This window comes from Triturus cristatus, chromosome 6, assembly GCF_964204655.1.
Source record: "Triturus cristatus chromosome 6, aTriCri1.1, whole genome shotgun sequence".
In the NCBI taxonomy this organism is placed as follows: domain Eukaryota; kingdom Metazoa; phylum Chordata; class Amphibia; order Caudata; family Salamandridae; genus Triturus; species Triturus cristatus.
Genome location: NC_140589.1, coordinates 322,706,934 through 322,726,853, shown reverse-complemented (window position 1 = coordinate 322,726,853; position 19,920 = coordinate 322,706,934). Strand labels below are relative to the sequence as shown.

Below are 19,920 nucleotides of genomic sequence, written 5' to 3'. Positions count from 1 at the left end.
ACTGGGGTACGGTGCGTCCAAGTAGGGGCATGTTGCACGGCACTGGGGTACTGTGCGTCCATGTGCGGGCCTGGGGTACGGTGGTGGGGTACGGTGCGTACATGTACGGTGCTGGGGTACGGTGTTGGGGTACGGGGCTGGGGTAGGGCGCTGGTGTAGGGCGCTGGGGTACGGCGCATCCAAGTCCGGGCCTGGGGTACGGTGGTGGGGTACGGTGCGTACAAGTAAGGGGCTGGGGTACGGTGGTGGGGTACGGTGTGTAAAAGTAAGGGGCTGGGGTACGGTGGTGGGGTACGGTGCGAACAAGTAAGGGGCTGGGGACAGTGGTGGGGTACGGTGCATACATGTACGGGGCTGGGGTACGGTGGTGGGGTACGGTGCGTACACGTACGGGGCTGGTGTAGAGTGCGGACATGGGGGGGAGGTACGGTGCAGACATATGGGGGGAGGGGGGGCTGTACGACTCGTATCCCGGGCACAAGTTTACCCGGATACGAGTGGTACGGCGTTCGCTCCGTACGGAGCCTTTTCCATGCACTTGTGTTTTCGGACGGGCGGTACGGATCGTACTTGCGCGCTCGGACTTCAGTTTTACGATTTGTATGTAAAACTGTCCGGGGACGTCTCGTAGACTTTTCCCGCAGTGATTCGTATGTATTTTCCACGTACGAATCGTACTTCGCCGTTTGTATGGGACTTGTACGATTCGTACGTAAAAAAATACGGATACGAGTCGGACGGTAATTTTTTTTAACGGATCGGAATCTGCACCTTAATGTTGTTAAGGTAATTTATTTATTTAATTTATTGGTATTTGTAATTAATTTATTGATAATTTATCAATCAATTATTATTTTAATTAGAAAAATATTTAATTTATTAATATGTTATTTTTAATCCCTGCGCTATCCAACATTTTACCTACTGTTGCACTCTCTGGAGTGGGAATAGTAATTTTTACCCCTACGCTATCCAATGCTTTCCCTTCTGTTGCACTCTCTGGAGTGGGAATAGTAATTTTAACCCCTACGCTATCCAGCGCTTTCCCAACTGTTGCACTCTTTGGAGTGGGAATAGTAATTTTAACAGTTACCCAATCCAACGCTTTCCCTACTGTTGCACCCACTGGAGTGGGAACAGTGATTTTTACCCCTACGCTATCCAACGCTTTCCCTAGTGTTGCTTTTTATGGACATAACTATATACATTATATTTTAAATATATATGTTTAATTTATTTTTACAGTATATGTGTTAGTTATTATTTTTAAATAGTTTTGAATATTTTTAACTATGTTTACTTTAATTATATATATTGTTTACTGTATTTTACATTAACTTTTAAACATTTAAAAATAACGATATTTTTTACAACGATATTTTTGACATTGATATTTTTTTTCTGATATTTTTGTACTTACAATGTTGTAGATGGGAAGTCGATATTCTTGAGGTCGATATTCTGGCGTCGATATTTTGCTACCTCGATATTTTGCTACCTCGATATTTTGTCAGTGATCCGTTTTATTTACAATGCAATAGGACTCGTGTAAATACGAGTCCTATTGCATTTGTAAATGCTTTTTTTCCCCTCTGATTGGCTGGCTGCATTCGCTCTTTATTTTGCCTGACCTAGACTCTCGCATGCGCGCAATGCTATACATCGTACGCATGCGTGCCAAAAGTCTGCCTCTGCCTCTTTTTTTAAAAGCTGTTACCTCTCGTTTTCCAATGCGAGTCATAGAAGTAAGCCTACGTCATTGCATTTACCTTCCCATCTGAAGTTAGAGAGGCTTGGAACGCACGCTTCACTAGTAGTTCCTCCTTGTGACAGCGTGCACCGTAAGTGCAACATCGGCGGTTGCAGTGTGTGCTGCTTGCAGCTTACAGTCACGGGAGAATGCCTGGGGCTGTGATGGCCGGGAGTCCTGTGAGCTTCTGGAAGATGCTGGAGCGGAGCGAGTAGCAAAAGCTGGAGGTAACGCAGAATTGTGACACAAGCTATTGGATATGTTGTTGTAAGGGCAAGTCTTGACGCGGGCTAAGATGTAATCGTTGTGCAACACGAATAGGCAATTGTGGCGAACTCAATCCAGGTTATTTACACCCATGTGTGCCTTTTTAGAATCAACGTCCTACTACATGGCGGAATGTTATAGTTACTAAATAAATAGTCATACTTGCTTTCAAACACCTGGGACTTGATTGATGTTTGTTTTGTTTCTTGTAAGCTTCCGAAGACAGCTTGCAGTCTTTCCCAGATATGATGAGGGAAGTGGGAAGGACTGTCTCTGTGAACTGATAGCTTGGGTTGCATGCTGCTGCTGATACACAGTGCGTGTGCCCACCATGCACCAACTTCCTTCACAGTCCTCCATGCCTCTGGCAGCACTGTGACATCATAGGTTGGCTGCAATAAATGACTGCAGGCATCATTTTCCTATTACACGCATATTCTGAAGTCAGGCCGCTCATGTAAAAGTATGCGATACAATATCGAGAGATCACAGTATCCTACAGACTATATTTTTAGAAGGAAGAAATCCGTTAATAACTGGTCAAACGGAAGTCCCACCATGTGGAAAGCCCCAGAGGATTAAAGGACGCGCCGCGTGGGCCTTCCCAAGACAAAGGGGGGACGGATTTTATAAACTGCAGCAGTGCAACTGTACATGTGCGCTGGGTGCAAAAGTCTCATTCTGCACGAGTCAGTCAGTGGAAACTTTGGTGCAAAATGCTGCACCGGTGCTTTTTAAAGACGCCGTAACACGGCGCCACTAATCGGCTTTTAAGGATGAACAGCACGGCCTCCCCGGGCCGTTCACTAGTAACCATTACTAAACAAGCGCTCGGCCTCACAGAACACAGAGGCTGGGGCGCAAATGTGGGTACTGAGCAGACAGGGGCGTGGCTACCAGCAGTGCAGAAGGTGCAGTTGCACAGAGTGCTAACAGTCTGAGGTGCCCGCTGCACCCATAGTAAACATATGTATTTTAATTATCAAACACGGGGACAGAGGGGCATATTCTTTTTTTTTTTTGTCCTCATTTTGCCAAGTATCTTGATGGGTTATACTCTAGTCTCTCTAGGTCTTATCGTGGAGGACCTAACCGGGGACCATAGAGCGAGACCGAAAAATATTAGCCCACAAGTATACATCTGTTTCCAGTTCCATCTCCACATACTAACTGGGCCAACCTGAAGACGAGGAGATAATATGGCCGACAAAGTAAATGGCATAATCATCGGACTCACGTTTCCTTTTCTCTCCACTTTGTCAACGGAGCCCATACTTTCTCTCTGCTTTTCTGATCACATGCCATATCCGATTCACTAACGTATACGATACACTTCAAGCATTCAGCGAAAATCAAATGGTTCCCAGATTTCCACAATTTACATATTTCTCGTCTTGCCAACAAAACAACATAAAAGAGAATATTGGATTCTACAGCAGAAATTTACTGTTCTTGATCCAAACTAAGAGGTCCATTAGCATGGCGGTCGGAAAATCACTCCGACCACCATGGTAGCGGGAAAACACCTCCCGCCAGGACCGCGGGAAAGCCGCCGGTCCAATTATTATGCTCCGCAGTGGAAATATGACCGCGGCGGTCGGATAGCGGCGTTTAACATTGTGGCGGGCGGTGCTGCCAGCAGCACCGTCACGATGTCCAAACAAGCATGTCCTGCATGTCCCTGCACTGTGTCGCAGGCACTGCACTGTGCCTGCCATATGGTACAGGGACATGTAGGGGGGTACCATGGGTCCACCCACACACCCCCCAACCCATTGGGGGCCCGCAATGGATTCCCGGAGACATTCTCCGCATGCCTTTCCATGGCGGTTCCACCACCGCAGAAAGCTGGCTACCCCCGGCATCATAATTGTGCCGGTGGTGCTTGACCCTGATCCGCCACAATTGTAGCGGTCCAGCTTCGCACGGCAGGCAAGCGGGCAAACTGCAACCGGAGGAAAAGTGGCGGGCGGAAAATCACACCTCTGAGGTCACGACCGCAATGCTAATCGGACCGGCGGTGTCCAGGGCTTCGATGGCGGGCGGATGTCCACCGCCGGTCCGACGGTTGCTACCGCCCGCCCAGCAGAAGACATCCGCCCTCCATCCTAATGGACCCCTAAGTCCCCAAAAAATTAAACATGATGTATCTTTTAGTTGTATTCCGATGGTTTCTCCCAAAAAGGCATTTATCACATTCCAAAAGGGGACTATTTTTGAGCATGACAGGAACATATGTATATTGTCGGTCTCTACCTGCACACACCTGGGACAAGTATAGACATTGCCAGTAACCTTCGAAAGTTTTACAGGAGACCAGTACACCCTATAAGTAGTAAACAAGTGGTTTCGTTTTAGTGGTGCAGGTTTTGCTACTTTTCGTAGCATGGCATATGAATTACTCCACATTTGTATCAAGTCCCAATTTTCGAACTCCTCGCCCCACAATTTTAAGATTTAATTCTCGACGTTTCCGTTTGTCTCCACAGAGTCAGACCCAAAATGATATTTCCTTATGCCACTTTTCAGATCTCATTAGTTGGTTGGATTTTTCATCCTCAACCTCTGCCCAATCTTGTGTTACCCACCAAGAACTAAGTTGATAGTGTTTAAACCTTGTCAGGAGACCATTAGTGCAATTACTCAATGCTTCCCAGCTCATCAAGTTACTACCAACCTTAAGGTCTGCCCAACAACTAATGCCTCCGATTATCAAGGGTTGGCTTAGTTGTTCCCTCAAGCACTCCGGTGTACCTGGAGAGTCCCAAATTGGTGCCCAAGATGAAAAATATGGGATTCTTAAGGTTTTTCGCACATACATCCATGCATTCAGTGCAGACTTTAAAATCTTAAGCCAGACCTTTTAAAAAATTTTGGGGTCCCCATACTTAAAAAGAAAACCACTTTGACCTTGAGGTACATCAGTCAATAGCGCTTCAAAAAGTGCGCCTATCGATCAGTTGTCGGCTTTGTTGGCCAGCATATGGACATTCTTAAATTGAAAGGCATAACAATATGCAAGTATGTCAGGTAATGCAAGTCCTCCAATATCTAATCTCCTACGTATTTTTTCCAGGAAATCCTGGAACCTTTCGATGCCCAAATAAAACTTCAGATTTTTTCCTGAAGTTTTGCTTTATCTTTCTTTTGAAAAATCAGTGGGATGGAATTGAAGAAAAATGTCACTTTAGGCAAAATAATCATTTTTATAAGGTTAACCCTTCCGTAGAAGTTAAGTGGTAGGTTCGCCCATTTAGAAAGCAAGCCATTAACTTCATGGCTAACTTTCTTCCAGTTTACTTGTATAATATCGTCAATGTTCTGAGTTATTTGGACTCATAAATATCTTATTTGGGTCTTCGCCCCACTGCTTACCGCCCCCTGATTCCAATCCATAATCTCAGTTTTCTCTGAGTTCACTTTACACTCGGACATGTGGCCAAAAACCTCCGCCTTCCTCATCAGATTTAGGATTGCTTCTTGCAAATTGCTTGTATATAGCAGCAGGTTGTCTGCATAGAGCCCCAACTTAACTTCAAAGGTATAAGATTTAAAGGGAAGGATGGCCATGTCCGCCCTGATCAAACTAGCTATGGGCTCAATGTATATATTAAAAAGGAATGGGGAAAGGGGGCAGCCCTGCCTTGTCCCTCTAAATATTTCGAACCAATCTGATAATCTCCCATTTATTAGAACTCTAGCTTTGGGGCCATGATATAAAGTCTGGATCACCGTTACCATATTCGATGAAAAGCCAAAGCTTCGCAGAGCCCCCCATAAGTAGGGCCAGTGCACCTTATCAAAGGCTTTGGCGGCATCCACTGCCACTATTGTCAGGGGTAATTTCCAAGCCTCCGCAGGTCTATAACCCGTAATAACTGGAAAGTCAACTCATTCAATTGCCTCCCGGGTATAAAGCCTCTTTGATTAGGATGGATAACCTTGTGTATTGCTTTAGTTACCCGAGATGCAATAATCCCAGAAAAGGTCTTGTAATCTGCATTCAATAACGAGATTGGCCTATATGAGTCTATCTTCCGTGGATCCTTATTGGGTTCCTGAATCATAGTGACTGTAGCTTCTAACCAGGATTTAGGGACCTTTTCCCCACCTATGTATATCATATTAAATAAGATCAATAGAACAGGTGTTACAATATCTAAAATGCATACAAAAACTTCCACAGGAAGACCATCCGGCCCAGCTGCCTTACCCTTGGCCATTTTATTGCACTGGGCCTTTATCTCACTCTCCTTGATCTCTCCTTCTAGAATTTTCGATTGCTCAAAAGATAATCGAGGCAGGGTTGTTAACCCGAGCCACTCCTTTATATCAACTTGACTAGGTGCTATATCTTCTTCATATAAATCCTTTATATATCTGCAAGCCTCCTTACACATATCTGAATTAAGATTCAGTAGGTGTCCTGATTCGCTGCTAATCATTGTATTTCTAGCCCTGTCTGCTTTTACCTTCCAAGCTAATAGCGATCCACACTTCTCACCGTAGGCAAAATGTTGGAGTTTGCTCACCTTCCACTTGTCCAATGCTTTTTTTTTATCTATCTTTGCCTTAAATGCAGCTTGTAGCCCCTCCAACTCCTTACTTAGAGCCCACACTGTGTTTGAATCCTCCATGGATGACTTCTGTAGCTCACCCTCTTTATTCTTTATATCTTGGATCGCACCTTCTCTTTCTTGTTTCTCCACTCGATGTTTCCCTACCATAGTAGATTTCAGGGTCCCCCTTAGATAAGCTTTAAAAGCATCCCAGACTATATCTTCTTCTGCTGAGCCTTTATTAATAATAAAAAAGCTCTCTGCTTTTTCCCTTAAATCCTCAATTACCCTCTCGTCCAAGAGGATTGCCCTAGCCAGAGTCCACCATCTGCACTCCTCTATTTGATGATACCTTAGAGATAGTGCCGCTGCAGAATGATCTGATATTATCACTGGGATATGGGTCACCTCAATCACCTCTCCACATAGCTCCTGATCAACTAAAAAATAATCTATACGGAAGTGATGTCTATATTTTTTACTATAAAAAGTAAATTCCCTCTTATCCTTCTTTGTTATGCGCCATATATCTACTAAATTAAATTCTCTCATTATGCTCATTAATCTAGAGAAGGTTTTCGGCGGGCTATTATATTTAGCTTTAGACGTCCTATCTAATCCTTTGTTTAAAACCAGATTGAAATCTCCTCCTAATACCATAGGGGCATATTCTTGGCTTATTTTAAGGCCAGGAGAATGCTTGGGTACCCGCAGGGTTCAGAGTCCATGAAACTGGGAAAAATGAGGCCGAGGTCAGTGATAGCTCGCTCTGAAGTTGCAACTACAATGCCCTAATATCACATATATTCTATTCTAAAGTGAACGAACCCCGGTCTGAAGCGGCGGGGCTGAGAGGTCCTATGCTCAACACCCGAATACAGCAAGGAAGGCTGCGCGGTCTGTCAGCGCTGCCAGCCCAGTGTCGGGGCGAGGAGAGCACTGCCGCTGCCGCCAGACCCTCTTCAGCGCTGCCTGAGCACCTCTAATTCCTCCACGCCTTTTAGCAACCTCATTATTTAATCTCTGCTGCTAATGAACTTTCTGACAGTTACCTAGCAACTGCGGCCGCGGTCACCAGCCCATCTGTAAAGTGGGGCGGTGCTGGTCCCTACCGAGCGACAACCAATGCAGACCCACGGCCTTTAGGCGCCCTGCGGACACCAGTGCTGTTGGTAGCTTTCAGACAGCGTGCGCGTGCCAGCAGCCCGTATTCCCAGATATCTCACACTCTCTTTTCTACAGACCAAAATAATCCATCCTGCTCCTTATCACCATAGTAACAGACGCTACTATCATCTATCTAGTCCACCACTGCCGGTCTCAAATAACTATCCACATCATAACAAGTATCCATCATGCGTTTGTCACAATAAAGCTAGACCTGATGGCTTTACAAAGTATAGGTTGAAAACTGTACTTCATGATTTCTGTTGATCACCATAAATTGTTCAGAAAATTATTCATATAGGATTACACTGCATAGTAACAAAGGTGTCTACTAAATCTTACGATGAAATGTCTGTCGCGTTCTGAAGCATTTCTGCCAGTGTGATAAAGTTTTAAAATATGCTGAAGGTATGTCTCCGAGTCTTAGACATTACCGTACCCTTCCTTATGTTTAATTTGCAATCATAAATTGTTTTTATGTAGTGTTTACTACCCCAGATAAGCCACTCAAGCATTTTGCAGCAAGTAACACACTAATTCAGAACCTAGGGTTAGAGGTAAATAGGTAGTAATGTGAGCTTCCTTTTCTTTGAATTATGAGCTGTGTTAGGTCTGTGCTATTGAGATCTCATGCATTTACTTTAGTGTTTTGAAAAGGGATAGATTAACTGAATTGTATTAGTAAAGTGTGGATATGAGATGCTATTGGGCGTGATGGGTATGTGTGCCTGTTAGTTGGATGAATTAAAAAGTTAAAGCCATTTGCTCTGCTAATGGTATGCTTGTTTGAGTAGTTTGGGCTGTGATTGAGTGTACCATGCAGGGCTTTCCCGGGGCTCCTAGGGAGTGCCCATCTTGTTATAGAGGGGGTTCCTGTTGGTGGTATCTGCCTCCCATGGGGACCCCCAGGAGCAGTATGTGGGAGTTGAGGGTCTATTGGAGAGCACGCAATACAACTTTCTTTCAGTCATTGTTCCATTGCAACAGCTCCAACCCACACTACAAGCAACTTAGGTCCCTTCTGCTGACCCTTCCCCAGGGTGTCATGATGATGAGAGGTGACTTAAATGCCATTCCTGACTCCGACCAGGACACCTTCAGTCCTTCTCTGCCGGGGCATCGGGCACGCTCCTGTCTGTTTTTGACCTGGGTGGACATTGTGGGGCTTTGTGATGCGTGGCGAACGTGGCACTCCAGTGAACACGCCTATACCCACATGTTGGCGGCACACAAGACCCTTCACACATTGACCAGATTTGGCTTCAATAGATATCCTTTAGCTTACAGTGATTAGGAACCTTCCCCCGCCTTCTTCGGTTTGGCCCCGCACAGCAACCCTATGACCTATGTGGCACATTAACGCTTGGTTTCTCACTGACCAGGAATGCTCTGACTTTATTGAAACGGCGATCCGCACATTTCGAGGTGGGCAGCCCGAAAACCCACCTTTAGGGGGTTTATCAAAGAGTATGTCCAGGGTAAGGAAGTGCAAAAACTGTCGCAGATGACGGCTCTGGAGGCCTGGATTCTTTCTCTTGAGCGGAGGGCGCATCGACGATACTCTGATGACTTAGACCAAACAGTTGATAATCGCAAGATCTTGGGGGCATATTATCAAGGACGGCGTTAAAATTATCGCCGGATTACCGGCAGAAAACTGCCGCTAAAGTGGCGATAATGGGCTTGATAATATGCTCTGGAGAATTCCAATAGAAGCCCATGTTCACACCAGAACATGGACTTCTATTGGAATTCTCAAGGGTATATTATCAAGTCCATTATCCCCGCTTTAGCGGCAGTTTTCTGCCGCTAAACCGGCGATAATTTTTAACGCCGTCCTTGATAATATGCCCCTTGGTTACCTCAGACCTCTCTAAAGGAAGCCAGGCAATGCTGGAAAGCATTGACACAGTGGGTATATGAACAGGGAGATAAATTGGGGAAGCTCTTCTACTGGCCACCAGGGATGTCATCTTTAGAATGGTGCACTCGATTAGGAATGCCGAGGGATGCCTCCATGAGCAGGACCCGGCGGTGGCGCAAGTTTTTGAAGACTACTATTATGCATTATACTCAAGGACACCTTGACCCCTTCAGGAGGTTGCGCAGCTAGTGCTGCATGATATTCTGCTGCCCTTGATCATTGGCTAAGGACCTGGGTCAGCCGATTACGATTGAGTAGATCGAGGAGGCACACTCTGTGATGGTTCCAGGGAAAATACCAGGTCCTGATGGATTCTTGATTGAATATCTTCAGCGATTGCGGCATCTCCTATTTTCCCACTTGTTAGCACTGTACACGGAGGTTGCAGAGTGAGGGACATTTCCCCAAGGTTATATATGTAACAATTGTTGTGAGCACTAAATCTGCCCATCATACAGGCCTATCTATCTCTCAGATCAATGCCGACGTCAAGGTATTGGCAAAGTCTTAGCTAACTGACTATGCCACACCCTGCCCTACTATGTCCACCCCGACCAATTTGGCTTCATGCCAAACAGAGGTACTCAGTATTGTACCCGAAGGGTCCAGGTGGCCTTCTAGTAGGCCCATCAACTCCAATGCCCCTCAGAACCACTCCTAGTAGATTTTAAAAAGGCCTTCTGCACCTTTGACTGGTCTTTCCTAAACCCGGTGTTGAAGCAGGCCAGACTGGGATCTCAGTTTCATACAGTTATCGGCCTTCTCTATGCTAACCTCACTGCCCAGATCAAGGTTAACGTGAACCTTTCACTACAATTTGCAGAGGCACCAATCAGGGTTATCCCCTCTCTCCTCTCTTATTTGCCATGCTGACTGAAGCCCTGGCATGCCTCCTCCGATACAATGCTTGTGTTTGGGGTGTCTTGGGATGGATAGCCAGAGGAGCGCAAAGCGATATACGCGAATGACATATTGGTGTTCTTAGTGAACCCACAGGCTTCACGACCATGCTGTATGGAGATCCTACGTTTATATGGATAGGAATTTGGTCTCCAGGTGAAAGAATCCAAGTCCCTGTTGGTACCCATTGCTGGAGACATGAACAACTGATCCTGTCAATCAGTGATCTTGACACGCCGCTTGCTCTTTAAATACTTTGGGGCAGATTTACAAGCCCCATGCGTCATTTTTGCGCCGCTGTTACGTCCCTTTTCGTGACGCGGCAGCAGCGTAAACAGGCGGCCCATTTACAACGTGACGCATCTAGAGTGATGCGTCACATTGTAAAGCCCTGCGTCACATTGTACCTGCGTCAGGTATAGTGAATGCAGGGTGGGCGTTCCAATGCACAATAGCCTCGTAGAAGTGACGCAGTGAAATCTACAAGATTTCACTGCGCCACTTCTAGGACGCCACTGCATCAAATTCTTACGCCTGCTTGAAGCAGGCATAAGGAGTGACGCAGCACAATGATAATAGGCCTCCCCCTGCATTGCTATAGTTGTGGCGTGCTTGCGACACCACTCCAGCAATGCGTGACTTTTGCGTCAACAGATGCGTCAGAAATTCTGATGCATCTGTCAATCCTTGCGCCATGGTGCGCCGTATTGTGGTGGCACAAGGGTTTCTAATGGTGGAGTATGTAAAGTGACATCACTTTCTTGTAAATCTGCCCCTTAGGCATTTAGATCTCATGCCACCCAGACTTGGCCTAGAGCCTTAACATGAACCCCTTGGTTAACAGGATGAATAGAGACCTGCAGAAGTTTGGCGGTCTGCTATTAAACGCCCTGGGGAGAGTGGTCCTTTTTAAAATTATGGTCCTGTCCCGTTTTTTGCATATTTTCTGAAAGTTTATCCATCCTATTCCTAGACGGTGGTTCCAGGCCTGGCTTCAAAGATTAATGCTTTTCATTCGGCGGGAGCCAACACTACCCTTATGACAGGAGGATTGGCATGGCAGACCTCTATGGTTATTACCTGCCCTCGCAGCTGTTCACGCTGAATTACTGGTTCAATGGGGTGGGTGGGATGACCCGACCTACCGGTTGGAACTGGCCCTGCTGCGCCTGGATGGCTGATGGGTTAACCTTTCAGGCCCCGATTCCCTGAACCCACACTGACTGTACACAGGTAGTGCTGCCGTGCTGGAGGGCTGCGCTTCGCTTTATAGGTTGGGATAGCAAACCTACCGATCTGAACCCCCTCCGGCAAGGGACATTGTTGCACCACTCTGCTGGTATGGGATAGAATAGGCATCACTCACCTTGGGGTTGTGTGGAGGCATTTAAAGAGCTGTAGGAGCAATACCAGCTCTCCCCCACCCAATTCAATTCCTATCTGCGTCACTACCTGTCGGCCAATATTCCCCCTCACACGCAGATTCCGGATTTGATCCCCCTCGAGGCTAAACTGTAGATGGGAAGGCTGGATAGTAGATCTAATCCTGGGATTTTCTGTTCTCTAATTATCAATGATCTAGACTGCTTCCCTGCGCAGGAGGTGGGAAGCCTGAGTGGGTGAGCTTGAAGACGAAGAGTAGCGCCAGGGTAGTTTGGCCCCCATGGAACTGGCTATCCCTGGCCACCTCCAGCTGGTCCAGCGTAACTACATGCATCTTATGTACATATCTCCCCAACGGCTCCATCGAGCTGGCAGGGACCCCCAGGCCCACTGTGTGCATTGTTCAGTACAGGAGGTCGACTTCTTCCACGTGGTGTGGTCCTGCCCGAGGATGGTCCCCTCCCGGAGGTAATTGGGAGGGAACTCTGCAATTCTGGGCCACCGGATTGGCCTCACCCCCAGGGATGCTCTATTGGGGTTGTTGGAAGACGTGGGGGGGGCGGGGATGGAATACACTTTCATTGCCAAATATGATATTGCTTGCAAAAGGAGGTCCCTGACCCCGCCCCCGTCGGTGGCAGAGTGGAGGAAGGGGGTGGATTGGTTTACCTTGCAGGAACGGCCCATATAGCATCAGCAAACATGAGAACATCTTGGACAGGTGGTGGTCTTATTATGAACTAGATGGGAAAGTCAACTGATTGTCATCATGTATTGCAATTCCTGTGTTGGCTTGTTAGACAGTGATCGTTTTTGTACCTTGGTTGTTGCTGCAAAAGCAATAAATAAAATTGGTTATTAAAATATAAAAAAACAAAAGTACCACTTTAATGGGACAAGTCGTCAACCCTGTCATATATCTATATTACCTACTGGCGGTCGCCAGTAGGTAGTTATAGTTAGGACCGTGTTTCCATAGGAAATCTCAAAATTCTATTTTGAATAACTTTGGCGCCGGTTGACGAATCCTCGCGAAATTTTCAAAACTAATGGGGCGCTCCGCTCAGCTCCTACCCTGAAAGTTTCGGGGGGATTTGTCAAGCGGGGGCTGATAAAAAAGGGGGGTCCCAAAACGCGTTTTCCCCATGCATTTTTCCATAGGGACTTTAGTCGCAGCTACAGCCCGAACGGCTGAACAGAATTATGTGAAATTTGGCAGAGAGGTAGCCATAAGGTCCATGAAGTGCCTTTTGCAGGTTTGGTGTAAATCTGTTCAGTATTTCCTGAGAAATTAGCATTTAAATCAATATATATATCTGTACGCGCGTACCGTGCGCGCACTGAGCAAGTTCTGTGCGCGCACCTTGCCGATCGCGAGCGCACTTCTGATTGGTTGTTAGATGTCAGTAAACATTCGAATCGGTGGAAATCAGGAAGCGGCGGCCGCCATTTTGTCTCTCGCATAAAGAGGGGGTGATAAACAAAGGGGGAGAACTTGAAAAGGGGGCAGAGTGGGGAGATATTGACCCACTAGGCATTGTAAGGGGGTCACAGTAGGACCTTGTAGGGCAAAAAAAAAAGATTTATATTTTGAAAAAAAATATCGCCGAGTGCGCGCACCCGAAAAAAAACTTTTTTAAAAAAAAATAATAAAAAATCAAATTTAAGTGTTTAGATATAAAGTGGCTCTAAAAAGAGCCCTTGTGTTTATTGTTTGTTTTTTGGTACCTACAAGTAAGTACCGATGCAGAGTCTAAAGTTCAAGAGGAAGACTCTGTTGCCTTCATCAGTGAAGTGTACACCATCTCCTCTATAAATGTCTTGCATGTTTTAACGCAAGTTGTTGTGCTATATAGAACCCATACCAAAGTCTCTGAGGAAAGCAGAAATAGATTTGTTGACGTGCTTCCTTGCTTTGTCAATCTGCGGACAATGTTGGTTGGACCAGTTCCACTTTTGCCTTTGGCATATGTTAGAATATACAAAGGCAGATTGAGGACATCAATTGCACAAAGGTGTCCTTAATAAGCATTTCCAGACCTACCCCAGTTAAAGTGCCTAGGTCATTTCCACCACAGTGCACAATAATAAGGTTAGGCTGTGGGAGATGTAGAAAGGTTTTCACCAAAGGCATTAATTGGTGCCACTTTAACCCTCTCTGACCAATCCATTTAATGTCTACATTTGGCAAAGCAAGGTCTCTCACATACCTCTTTTTTCTGCAAATTTTTCACTCCAGAAGACATAGCTGTGACCTACAATCCACACTGTGAACATTTTCAAAGGAGATCTGGATGCACTCAGGAGGTGTCTTTCAGCAGAAAGGCAAAAAGAAATGAAAGACAGTTGAAAAATGGGGGCACACATACTTTTTTTTATAAAAAGAACTCATTGGCTGTTTCAAACCATTCTACACTAAAAACTAGGCTGTATGTTTAAATTTTAAAAAGCATGTTTTGTATTGGTTCAGAAAAATGTGTGAACAAAGAACATTAGTTTGGATTTGCTGTTAGGTTTGAAAAGTCAAGCACTCTTGCTCTTTGGAAATGAAACATTGTCTGCTGAACTTCTGACCTCTCTGCTCACACCTGTGTTGCATGTCCTGTTGCTATGGTAGCAGGCAGAAGTCAAGTTGGGGGAAGGGTACATTTGGAAAGGGGTTGAAGTTTTCAACCAATAGAAATGTGTGATTTCATTTGAAAAAATGTGGGAAGCACTGAGATTTGAAATTAACATGTATATGTGTGAAAAAAGAGAGGGAAACTGTGCCATTAACTGGTTCTGCTGAGAGGAGAGAGGTGTTCAGCTCAGAGATTCTGGTCTGATAAACTGCTGTGTGACTGCCACATTTCTTTCACAACTAACTAATTTTAAAGGTGAGTTATGAGTTTGAGAGGGGGTGTTTGTGGTTAATTTAGATATAAAAAAAAGAATTGTGATTATTTGTTTAAAGTTGTGGTTTACATTTTCTGTTTTGGGAGATATTTAACTGTCTTGAACTTGTAAGATATTAAGGACTATGTTTTCACCATAAGTTAATGTGTACTGGTAACAATGAGGAATACTGTTTTGTGCCTACCATCAAACCATGAGTCTGTGTGCAGAGAAGAATTGTTGACAGAGATTTAATTTGTGTTGCTGTTGAAAAGTAAGACTTGCAGTTGAAAGAAAAGGACAGCTTCTTTTTAATTGTGATGGTTAGCATTTAGCAGAAATCACTTTGAAAGAAAAGAGAGGAAAATGGCAGCATATTTGAAAAAAGCATTAGTTCTGTAAGAATTGATAACCCAGGAAAGGGGCAGCCTGTGTTTTGTGCCTACCAACACAGCATGAGTCTGTGTGTATATAGGAATTGTTGTCTGAGATTTAATTTGTGAAGTTGTTGTTCAGTAAGAAATGCAGTCCTAGGAAAGGGGCAGCCTGTGTTATGTGCTTAAAATGATGGCATGAGTCTGTGTGCACACAGGAATTGTGGGCAGAGATTTAATTTGTGAAGATGTTGTTCAGTAAGAAATGCAGTCCCAGGAAAGGGGCAGCCTGTTGTGTTTACACAAATTATCCCTTAGCACACATGCACTGTTACATACATCCCTGCAGTCTTCATGCAGTTCTGGAAGTCTCTTTGCTCATCTGTCTTGCACCAGACAATACACAGTGTTCAGAAACACACTCTTGGCACACACGCAGCAGCTTCTCCAACACTCTCATTTGTAGTACTCAGCTCTGTGTGCTGTTTCAGATAGCACTGTGTAATGCAAACACATTCAACGTCACCAAGGCCTCATTTAAATTGATCTAGTCTAATCACTCACCCTGTAACACATGGTCATGGTCTTAAGGAGCTGTTAGGACATGTGCTGTTTTCTGCTTCTGTAAATGATAAGGGAAATGTGTCAGGCTGTAACAGTAATTTGGTACTATTCAGGGACACTGTTTTGTTCCAAAAAACATAGCATGAGTCTGTGTGCGCACAGGAATTGTGGGCAGAGATTTAATTTGTGAAGATGTTGTTCAGTAAGAAATGCAGTCCCAGGAAAGGGGCAGCCTGTGTTATGTGCGTAAAAAGATGGCATGAGTCTGTGTGCACACAGGAATTGTGGGCAGAGATTTAATTTATGAATTTGTTGTTCAGTAAGAAATGCAGTCCCAGGAAAGGGGCAGCCTGTTTTATGTGTGTAAAATGATGGCATGAGTCTGTGTGCGCACAGGAATTGTGGGCAGAGATTTAATTTGTGAAGATGTTGTTCAGTAAGAAATGCAGTCCCAGGAAAGGGGCAGCCTGTGTTATGTGCCTAAAATGATGGCATGAGTCTGTGTGCACACAGGAATTGTGGGCAGAGATTTAATTTGTGAAGTTGTTGTTCAGTAAGAATTGCAGTCCCAGGAAAGGGGCAGCCTGTTGTGTTTACACAAATTATCCCTTAGCACACATGCACTGTTACATACATCCCTGCAGTCTTCATGCAGTTCTGGAAGTCTCTTTGCTCATCTGTCTTGCACCAGACAATACACAGTGTTCAGAAACACACTCTTGGCACACACGCAGCAGCTTCTCCAACACTCTCATGTGTAGTACTCAGCTCTGTGTGCTGTTTCAGATAGCACTGTGTAATGCAAACACATTCAACGTCACGAAGGCCTCATTTAAATTGATCTAGTCTAATCACTCACCCTGTAACACATGGTCATGGTCTTAAGGAGCTGTTAGGACATGTGCTGTTTTTTGCTTCTGTAAATGATAAGGGAAATGTGTCAGGCTGTAACAGTAATTTGGTACTATTCAGGGACACTGTTTTGTTCCAAAAAACATAGCATGAGTCTGTGTGCGCACAGGAATTGTGGGCAGAGATTTAGTTTGTGAAGTTGTTGTTCAGTAAGAATTGCAGTCCCAGGAAAGGGGCAGCCTGTTGTGTTTACACAAATTATCCCTTAGCACACATGCATTGTTACGTACATCCCTGTAGTCTTCATGCAGTTCTGGAAATCTCCTTGCTCATGTCTCTTGCAGCTGACAATACATAGTCTGCAGAAACACACTCTTGGGACACACGCAGCAGCTTCTCCAACACTCCCATGCGTACTACTCAGGTCTGTGTGTAATGCAAACACATTCAACGTCACCAAGGCCTCATTTTCTTTGCTCTACTCTAAACACTCACCCAGGTTGCAGATACTTATGGTATGAAGTAGCTGTTAGGAAATGAGCTCTTTTCTGCCTCTGTGATTTTCCAGGTAAAATGTGTAAGGCTGTAACAGCAATTATCACTTGATCTACTGTTGTAAATTGCAACTACGATGTGATTAAGCATTTACTAAAGACATGAATTCTCCTGCCTTACACATGTCTCTTTCGTTATGTTGACTGAAGTTTGGACTCCATTTTGTATTGTCATGTCTCCACGTGCGCAACACGAGGAGAGTCCTATCTTCGTGTTAGTTGCTCTTGTAATCTGCCTAGTAACAGTCTATAAATAGTTCCTTTGTCCGCCTGGCGCATGCCCAGACTTGACCACATCTGTTATCAGTTAGTCCTTGCTTGACCATGTTTTCGCGGGCTTAAGGAGTATGTCAGCTCCGCCCACATATTGATCTTGTATTGAAAATGTCCATAAAAGGTAACATTCTTCGCCTCATGTTGTATCCTCCCACTTATGAGCCCCTCTGTTGTGTATAAAAGGGGACCGTGTACGAAAGTTCTTTGTGCTACTCTATGCAATACTGAAGGGTATTGTATGGATTGTAGGACCACCCTTAAGGGTTAATAAACTCTGTCTTTGTACTTTGCAGTTTCCGTGCCAACTTCCTTATAGATTCCTTTACAGGAGAGCGAACCCTTGTGTCCTGCGGGCCTAGCTGGGGCCTGTATTCATCAATTGGCGCCCGTCACGTGGGGCTCATCGGCGACTCGGATGCTCGAAGGATTGGTCGCGACGAAGGTGAGGAATTTGGCCGGGGATGTGATCACTGCCAGAGGCATTTTAGCCCTGGCATCCCGAGGTTTTTCTTCCTTCCCTTCCGACCTGACCATCTGGGTGGCGCCGGTCCTCGACTGAGACCTCTTCTGTCGGTCCTGCCGTGACAGCCGTTTGGGCGAATTTTGGAGCTTGGCAGTTGGAATCTGGACTCTTGATTGGTAAGAACCGTTGTACGGTACTTGCTCTGAGTTTTTTGAAGCCTGGGTTGGCTATTTGAGTTTGATTTGGGATGACCGGTCATATCTTGTATTGATTATTGTGAGAATATATGCGTTGCAACACATATAGGCAGGTAATGTGGAGATATTTCTCCGGAACTGTGTAACTTTGAACAGCACAACGTTTAAGTGCCATTTTTTTGATAATACTGCATATTTTGCATTATTTTTGAGCATGCCTGCTTTTAGCGCACTCCGTAAGTGGTGCTGCTGTTTTGGAAACCGGTTAAACCTCGAGGAATCTGCTCCAGCTCCCCCAGAGGGGACTCCTAATAGGGATATGTATGTGAAGCATGGTCTTTCCTCCATAATGTACAGCACAGTATGGAGGAAATATACCAAAAAGGATCCTGAGTTACGGTGGCCGTCGTATGGGTCGTTTGATATACGTAAGATTGAGTATGTGGAACAGTGTATGTGTAAACGGCGTGCTTGTCAAGACATGTTTGAATGTGTGCGATTATGGGTGAAGGAAGTGCGTGAGCGAGAGAAACGTGAGAAAGCGCTGTTTGATAAAGAGCAACGAAAGAATGATCATGTGAGAGCGCAGGAAGCAAAGCGTCGGGAGGAAAGAGAACAGACGGAGAAGCAAGAGAAAGAACGCAGGTTACAAGTCTCGGGTCAATATGCTGTTCGTCAGCCACTCTATCCTGTCCTTAATAATCATGACGATGATTTTTATTTATTAGATCGTTCTCCGCCTCCTTATGTCGGCGCGTCTGCCCGAAGCCACAAGATTCTGGATCGGGTTCGAGTAAGGTAGACACGCGGTCCATGTTATCGGCTGAGCGAATGGGTGAGCTTCGGCAGTTTTCCTATCGTGCATGTAAGGGCAAGTTATCCCTTGCTGAGTTGTTGGATTCTTGGGAGTCGTGGCAGGATAGAGAAAGGTTGTATTTCTTGGGACACTTTTCTGATGAAGTGATTGCTGCCTTTCGGAAATATTCCAGTGTCTTTGAACCTGACGATGTGGTATTATGCTAAAGCATTGCGTAATGGTGTTTTCTCTCCCTCTAAGGCGCCCGAGGCGGTTCGGCGACTGTTTGCGTTGCGGGATGCGGCGAAAGATCTTAAAGAGAAAGCGCGCCAACAACTTGAGGAGGAAAAGCGGTCGGATTCGCGTACCGGAGGCGGCCATTCATCCACCTCTCAATCAGATAAGAGCGATCTAGTGCATGCTAAACCAATGCGCGAGGCGGCGCCTTTGTATGTTCCTCCTAAAGGAACGGGGACTAGCTCGGATATTACCTCCGCCGATGCTAAGGGATATTTTGTGTATAATTGGGTTTATACTCCCTGGCACAGGGCTGACGTCATGGCATTAAAGAATGCGTTGCCTGATCCCCGCAAGAATCCAGCGGCCTTTTACGAAGAAGTCGAGGGGGCCTTGAATTCTTGTATTATGACCCTAGCAGATATAGATTTGTTCTTTGGGCTTATTCTACCACCAGATATGTGGCGATCTGTGCGGAAGGTGGATGATGCTGCCACTTTTAAGGCTCGATGGTCTGAGCTTGAGGATGAGGATAGGGAGAGAAAGCCCGCGCAGAAACCACCTCAGATTATCTTAGATCTCCCTGCTGCTATTCTGACTAAGTTGAAGACAATCATTCCCCCTAAAAAGATTGACTGGAATATGCTAGCCTCGTGCAAGCAGAAAGTCGATGAATCAGTTGCAGATTTCTTTACGCGCTTTGAGGAGACGTTTCATGATTTTAGTGGTCAGTCTCTTACGGATGACACCGGTCGGCACCTTTTTGCTGATAAATATGTGGCG

The 19,920-nt window shown here is 45.3% G+C and overlaps 1 long non-coding RNA gene across 1 annotated transcript in view; it reads left to right on the top strand.

Annotated features, from left to right (window-relative positions):
• Positions 1–1,684: 1,684 nt before the first annotated feature.
• The window catches only part of LOC146816801 (uncharacterized), a 376,029-nt gene continuing 357,793 nt past the window's right edge, over positions 1,685–19,920 (top strand). The window contains exon 1 of the long non-coding RNA XR_014962492.1: positions 1,685–1,977. This is a non-coding gene — a long non-coding RNA (uncharacterized LOC146816801). The remainder of the gene's footprint in view (positions 1,978–19,920) is intronic.